This window comes from Zalophus californianus, chromosome 8 (assembly GCF_009762305.2).
Source record: "Zalophus californianus isolate mZalCal1 chromosome 8, mZalCal1.pri.v2, whole genome shotgun sequence".
NCBI classification, from domain to species: domain Eukaryota; kingdom Metazoa; phylum Chordata; class Mammalia; order Carnivora; family Otariidae; genus Zalophus; species Zalophus californianus.
The window spans coordinates 135,029,166-135,036,952 of record NC_045602.1 but is presented as its reverse complement, the minus strand read 5'-3'; positions in this window follow the sequence as shown (position 1 = coordinate 135,036,952).

Below are 7,787 nucleotides of genomic sequence, written 5' to 3'. Positions count from 1 at the left end.
TCCGACCTCCCAGAGAATTTGCTGTTTTCCTTTCTGGTGGGGAAGCTGCATCAGGGTGGCCTAGGAGGAAGAGCCCCAGGCCAGCCCGGTGAATGTGATTTAGAACCTCCAGCAAACCTCTCTGCAGCTGAGCCCCAGGCTACTCTCTCCTGCCCCAGGGCCGTGTTTCCAAACTCATGCAAAAAAAAACAGGGAAGCCTTTCCTTACTCAGAAGCATGCTTTACTGGGACACAGAGTAAATAAACTGATATTTATACCACGGCCCCACCGGCTGGCCACTTGGCTCTGAGGCAAATATGGTCAAAACTGAGTGCAGATGCCCTCGGAGAAGAGCGAGCCTGTCCCAAGAGGAACCTGGTGGGAGGCATCCACATCCCACACTCCCATGGATGCCTCTGATCACCCAGGAGAGTCGGGGCGGGGGGGGGTCACTTCTGCTCGGCCCCCCGCCCCCAGATGAGGCAGCTCCGCTCCTTTCCCCGGGGCCTGGACTCCTGCAGGCCTTTCCCAGGTCAGCTGCCAGCCGGGTCCCCAGCCTGGGGTCAGGGTACCCATGTCCCCTGAGAACTTTCTCTTGAAGACGCACCCCATGCTGCCTCAGGTGACTTCTCAGCTTGGAAGATTATTTCCTTCACCTTCTTTAGAATCCGTAAGTTCAGCAAGTATACTGAGTCACCCTGCTGTGGGCCCCACACTGGCCCAGCGGCTGGGTCATAGATGGGTCTGACACGCTCCCGATCCACCCCAGCACCCAGTCCAAGACGGGAGACAGGTATTAGATGAGCAAACAAAGAAACACACCGAGACGCCCACCCCCCCGTGGGTGCTCTGGAGGAGGCAGGCGAGCAGGGTGCAGAGTGAGGGGAGGGGGCGGGGAGATGGCCAAAGGATGGGCACACCACATGAGCATCTGTGGGAAGCACGCTCCAGGGCAGAGGGACCTGCTCGTGCAAAGGCCTTGTGATTTTCTTCCCAGCTCCTCTCTGGTTCTGGAATGATCTTGGTTATTGGGTTTTTTTTTTTTTTTTTATTAATTTATTTGAGAGAGAGCTCATGAGCAGGGAGGAAGGGCAGAGGGAGAGGGAGAAGCAGACTCTCCTCTGAGCAGGGAGCCCGATGCAGGGCTGGATCCCAGGACCCTGGGATCATGACCTGAGTCGAAGGCAGACACTTCACCGACTGAGCCCCTCAGGCGTCTCCTGTAATGATCTTGGTTGTTTGTTTCCTTGTAGATTGTCCATCTCTCCCAGGAAACGGGAAGCCCCACAGGGACAGGAATTTGTCCATTTTGCTCCTTGCCATATCGGCAGAGCCTAGAATAAATTCTGTACACAGCAGGTGCTGATACATATTAGCATCGTTCATGGAATGCAGAACTGACAAGGGGGCCGGGCTCTACGAAGGTGAGCAGAAAACAGAGCGGTCCCGCCAGAGAGTATTTATGGCTGTGTCACCCTGTCCTAGGAGAGAAATCTGAAGGGACAGACACAAATGTTATCTCCCGGGGGCCGCATCGGAGGGAATTTCTCATTGTACTTGGCAACTTCTGCAACTTTCCAGCATTTTACTGTGAGATTATATTTATTTTTAATCTGTTTTGTTTTTTTACAATTACAGAAGCAATATGCATTTGTGGCACCACGTTCAAAGTATAAAGTAAGAAAAAAAGTTCATATTCGCAGACACAGCCCCTCAACCCGCCCCTGAATTCCCTGAAGGCACCTTTCCTTAGCACCCACCCCCCAGACCCCCTGACCCCCAGGGGTTATACCTGATAGTTGGGGGAGGAGTTGGTCCCAGGGTCCACCCCCAGGCCATAGAGCCAGAGGCTGGGGGTTGGGGGTGAGTGTGGGTGGAGGCCTGGGAGAGGGGTGGAGACCCCTCCTGAGCGCTCTGAGGCTGGCCGCCTCCCTCCCTATATGACCTGGGGACACAGCCCAACACAGTAACCCACTCCCTGTTGAGGGCCGATCCTGCCCCTGGTCACCACCTCTACCCTGTGATGCCGGCCAAGCAGAGACTTTGGGTACAAACAACGAGAAGGATGAGGTGACTATCCAACATGTTATCCAAAACAGAAGTGACATGCAAATATAAATCAGTGCAGGGAGGGCCCCCAGAGTTCTGGGTTTTCCTGTGGTGATTTCTGTTGCTCTTTTCTGGAATATTCTTTCAGTCTTTCCTCATTTTTCCAGAGCCACTGCCTTGATGGTTTCCGAAGAGTTGCTTGATGAGGTATGCCTGGTGAGCAGCAGGCACCCCTTTGCACCCCCAGCCCTCAGGCCCCCCGGCCCCCCTGCCCCCATGTTCCCAGCTTCCTGCACCCCCAGCCCCCAGCATCCCCAACCCTCAGCACCCCCTTGCCCCCCTGCACCCCCGGCCCCGGTGCCCCCCTGCCCCCTGCGCCCCCAGCCCCTGGCAACCACCACACCACTCACCGTCTGTATGGACTCGCTTTTCCTGGACACTTCATGCGAATGGGAGCGCACAAGGCGAGCCCCCGCGACAGGCTTCTTTTATTTAGCTCCTTGTCCTCAAGGTTCATCTGTGTTGTAGCATCTATCAGAACTTCATTCCTTTTTTTTTTTTTTTAAGATTTATTTATTTATTTGAGAGAGTGAGAATGAGAGAGAGAGAGTACATGAGAGGGGGAAGTGTCAGAGGGAGAAGCAGGCTCCTTGCTGAGCAGGGAGCCCGATGTGGGACTCGATCCCGGGACGCCGGGATCATGAGCTGAGCCGAAGGCAGTCGCTCAACCAACTGAGCCACCCAGCGCCCAGAACTTCATTCCTTTTTATGGCCAAATAATATAGTTATTGTGTGGATAGACCATATTTGTTCACACCATTTTTCAACTGATGGACATTTGGGTTGTTTCCACTTTTTGGCTACTATGAATAGTGCTGCAGTGAGCACTCATGGACGAGACTGTGTGAGGATGTTTTCTTTACTATCTCGGTTAGACACCTGGGGTGGAATTTCATATGGCAGCTCTATGTTTAATCATCTGATGCCCCACCAGGCTGTTTTCCATCTGACATTCCCACCAGGAGACTTCCAACTCCTCCACATTCTCACCCACCAACACCCACCAACTTACCAACACCTACCAACACCCACCAACACCCACCAACATCCAACAACCTCCACCAACACCCAGCAACTTACCAACACCCACCAACATCTACCAACTTACCAACACCTACCAACACCCACTAACATCCACCAACATCCACCAACACCCACCAACTTACCAACACCCACCAACATCTACCAACTTACCAACACCTACCAACACCCATCAACATCCACCAACACCTACCAACTTACCAACACCTACCAATACCCACCAACGCCCACCAACACTCACCAACACCACCAACACAACAACAACAAAACACACCCACTCCCACCAAACTTACCAACACCTACAACACCCACAAACACCCACAAACACCCACCAACACCCACCAACTACCAACACCTACCAACACCCACCAACATCCACTAACACCCACCAACACCCACCAATTTACCAACACCTACCAATACCTACCAACACATACCAACTTACCAACATCCAATAATACCCACCAACCTACCAACACCCACCAACACCTACCAACTGACCAACACCTACCAACACCTGACCAACACCTACCAACATCTACCAACTTACCAACATCCAACAACACTCACAAACCTATCAATATCCACCAACACCCACCAACACCCACCAGCATGTGGTATTACCTGGATTTTCATTCCAGCTATTCTAAGGGTGTGAAGTAGAATCTTACTTTTTTGCTTTGATTTGCACTTAGTGTTATTCTTTTTTTTTTAAAGATTTTTATTTATTTATTTTAGAGAGAGAGCGCGCACAAGTGGGGGAGGGGCAGAGAGGGAGAGAGAGAATCTCAAGCAGACTCCGTTTGACGCAGGGTTCAATCTCAAGACCCTGAGATCGTGACCTGAGTCGAAGCTAAACCAACGGAGCCCCCCAGGCGCGCCTGCACTAAGTGTTATTCTTTGAATTCAGTTTAAGTTGTACCGAGAGCCAGCCCCATGCTATATACACTCAGGAGGATTTTAGAGCCACACAAAGGAAAAAGAAGGGGGCCCCCATCTCCCTGCTCTAACCAGCTGTACTCCAAGAGGATTCACAAAAAAAATTTTTTAAACTGAACCATCAAGACCCTAAAAAGGAAACAAATTTGAATTCTTCCTCTAACTATAGAGAGCAAAATCTTTTCCAATCTCTGAAGAAACTAAAGAAAGCAGAAAAAACAGCCGGGTGGAAACAAAAATATATGAAAAGAACTAAACACGTGGTTCTTGGGCCAAACTTTACCCTAGAATCATCTAGAAGCTCTTGAAAACATAGCCATACCGAGGCCTTTCTCCCGGACGGGGATCCCGGGTGGGGCCCGTGCAGGGAGAAGCCCCCAGAGGCAGGTTCCGAGGCGCAGCCCACTGGAGCCCCGATGACAACGACTGCTCTGGGCGGGGCTTCGAGGCCCTTCTGCTCTCTACCGCTGAGTGCAGACCGTGCGACTGGCCGCTGACACCTGTCCCACACCTGGAACCCGCAAGCAAGCGATGCTACTGGTGTTGGACCCCTGAGATCCTGAGCTCCTCGGACTGGAGGGGTGGGAGCACCGAGTCTCCCCGGGGACGGCCCGTTTTCCCCTCGGACAGGCAGGGAGGGCGGCAGGAACAGCACAGATAGAAACGAGGGACTGCCCCCACCCCGAGGCTCCTCCCTCAAACCTGGCCCCAAGTGCTCTCCCCACGTGTGTCCTGTGAGGCGCTGTGAGCTATTACTCTGCATTTTTTTATTGATGGGAAAACTGAGGATCAGAGGGTGAGTGACTTGCCCAAGGTCACACAGCTTGTAAGGAAAGGGACTCAAATTCAAGTTTGAGTCTGTCTCATTCCAAACCCTTGAATCATTCAAACTTGCACTAAACCATCTCCTGAGGCAAAGCCGACTTTGCAGGGGTGGGGATGGGGTTTGGCAGTCTATCTAGCCCTCCATCCATCCCTCCATCCGTCTGTCTCTCCATCCCTCTACCCCTGCATTCATCCTCCTTCCCTGTCTTTCTCTGTCCTTTCTTCCACCCACCCATCCGTCCCTCCCTCCATCCATTCAGGGCTTAACTGCCTGAATGTCCTCTAGTCAGACATCGGGCCAATAAAACATGTGTGCCTGATGTGGCCCCTGCCTTTGTCCCCGCTTGACTCTCTCCCGTGGCTCCTACCGACAAACTAAATGCCCCAGAGCTTGGTGAGAGGCACAGTAAGGCCAGCCGGGGACTATGGCAAACTGGAGAGCATGTTTAATCGTTGCTCTAGGGGAAGGTGGGCCCAGGGCTCCCAGAGAAGCTTCCAGCGGCAGCTGCCCTTTCCTTCCCACAGTGCTCCGTGAGCATCTCTCCATGGCAAGAAATACACCCCCACTTCTGGACCTTCGTGGCTGCACCATACTTCACGTCGCTGCTCCCTCCAGTGGAGAGCCCAGCAGCAGGTTAAGGGGCTGGCTTTGGGGTCTGCCAGCTACTGGCTATGTGGCCTCCGGCAAGCTTCCTAGCTACTTTGAGCCTCAGTTTCTGCGTCTGCAAAATGGGGACGGTGTACATGCATCTTGCACAGAGTTGCGAGGATTCAATGAGCTGACATCGCTGAGTGGTAGGCACGAGGCCTGGCACAAGCTAGGTGCTCCATCAGTGCAAGATTCTCCGACCTGCTCCCCCACCCGGGAGCACAGCTGCCCCCCACCCTCGTCACCTTGGAGGCTTCTATTAAACCTCGGCTTGAGATTCAGGATGGTGGCCTTTTGCACAAGCCATTCCCTGAGCCTGGGCCCGTGGGAGCCAAGCGGCCTCCTGCAATGTTCACCTCTGCTTTGGCCCGGCAGAGTTCAGGATGCCCACTGGTCAGCCACCGGGTCACACCAGCACAGGGGTGGGCCTTCTGGGTAGTGGGAGGCCTAGGGTCAGGCAGGGGCGAGGCCTACCCTCCAGGAATGGGGTTGCTGGGGGAACACAGCCCAGAGACCCCGGTCAGCTTCAAGGAGGAACTAGAGGCTGCCCAGATTCATTCCTAGGATGCTCTGACGTCGGGCCCAGGCCCTTGTCCCGGATGCCGGTAACAGAAAAAGAGACAGCTGTCCAGGAAAAAAAAAAAAAGAAAAGAAAAGAAAAAAAAAAAAGGAAGAAAGGAAGAAAGAAAAGAAAAATGAGAGAGAACAGGGATGGGGGTGAAGGGGAAGCAGCTTAGACACCGGGAGACCCAGGAAGGTATCTGGGGGCTGGGGAGCAGGGGTGACGTCTGAGCTGAGCAGGACATCTGGTGGGAGCGTGGCTCTTGAGAGAGGCACCTGAGAGCTGGCAGGGCTGGCTCACGCCAGCCAGGGAGACTGAGACAAAGAACTGGGATTTCATTCCAGGGCAGTAGGGAGCCACAGAGGGTTCTATGCCAGGGACCAGCACATTCTGTGAGTTACCTTCTTAGAAAATCGAGTGCGTTGCCATAGACAAGAGATAGGAGGGGGTAAGAACAGCCGCTGCATCCCCCCACCTGGCTTGGCCTCATCAGGGGCACCCAGATCAATATGAGCAAGCTGACAGCTGTGGAAAGAACCCCTCCCTGTTAGGATTTGGAGTATGCACACACAAACTTCATTTTCTGATTTTTATGACTCAGCTGTAAGTAATACAGAACTCCGTGAAGAACAAAGACTCTCCCAGAGTCCTGCGTTTACATCAGCTGTTTCCTTCCTCCCATGTTTACACATGTATGCAGATTATCTTAATACATTTATTTTAGAACTCCCCCCCAAACGTTTTCATTTTATAATTTAGAAAAAAAAAAAACAACTTAGTTTTTAGTTTCTCTAAAAATATCCCCATCACGGGAGCAGGGAAGCCAGCAGGCGGCACCCGGAAGCAAAAAGAGACAACTCAGTTGTCTCTGACGTACCGAGCTCAGGGGTCCGGTGGGCCGGGCTTGGGGAGGTTCACCCCATCATCGACGGCCAGCCCGCTGCGCACCCCGATGCATACTCCAGGCTGTGGGTAGAGCAGGGGGGGAGCCAGGCTGATAAGCAGAGCCGGGCACTTATCGGCCCCAGCAGGAGGCCCGGGAGGTATCTGGAGGGCCAGGTGCCCACTCCACGCCGTGCCCTGTGCAGACACCCAGCCCCAGGGCACTCTGGGCATCTGCCCCTGTCATTCCGGCTGTGTTTGGATGGTCCCCAGCCCAGGGGCTCCCAGTTTGGTGTTTACATCTCTGGGGTACAAACACAAGTGTGACTCAGCAACCAGGGCAGGCAGCGTGCAGGGCCACACGCCCAAGCTGGCTGTGGGGTGAGGACATGGAAGACCCGGGCTCAGGCCTTGCGGCTTGTGGCCTCCCGAGGTGGGATTCTTGGGTCCGAATCGTGGCTCTGCCATGCACCAGCTCTCTGGCCCTGGGCAAGTGGCTGCGTCCACCCCGCCTTCCCAGCCTTGGTTTTCCCATCTGTGAATAGGGCACAGTCAACCTCCCCCAGGCGGCTGGGAGGGTTCAGGGAAAGAAAAGACGCAAAGCCATAGGAAGTGTTCAATAAGTGTCAGTTCTCATCAGTCCTGGGGCTCGAGCGATGAAAACACGCTGCAGGGGGGCTGTCTCGTTGGACCAGAAACAGGGGGTCCTTTGTCCACAGGCAGGATGCTGAGAAGCAGGGGTGGGTTTCATAGGAATTAGGGTGGTTTTCTCACCTCCAAAATCCTCGCTGGCCCAGCTT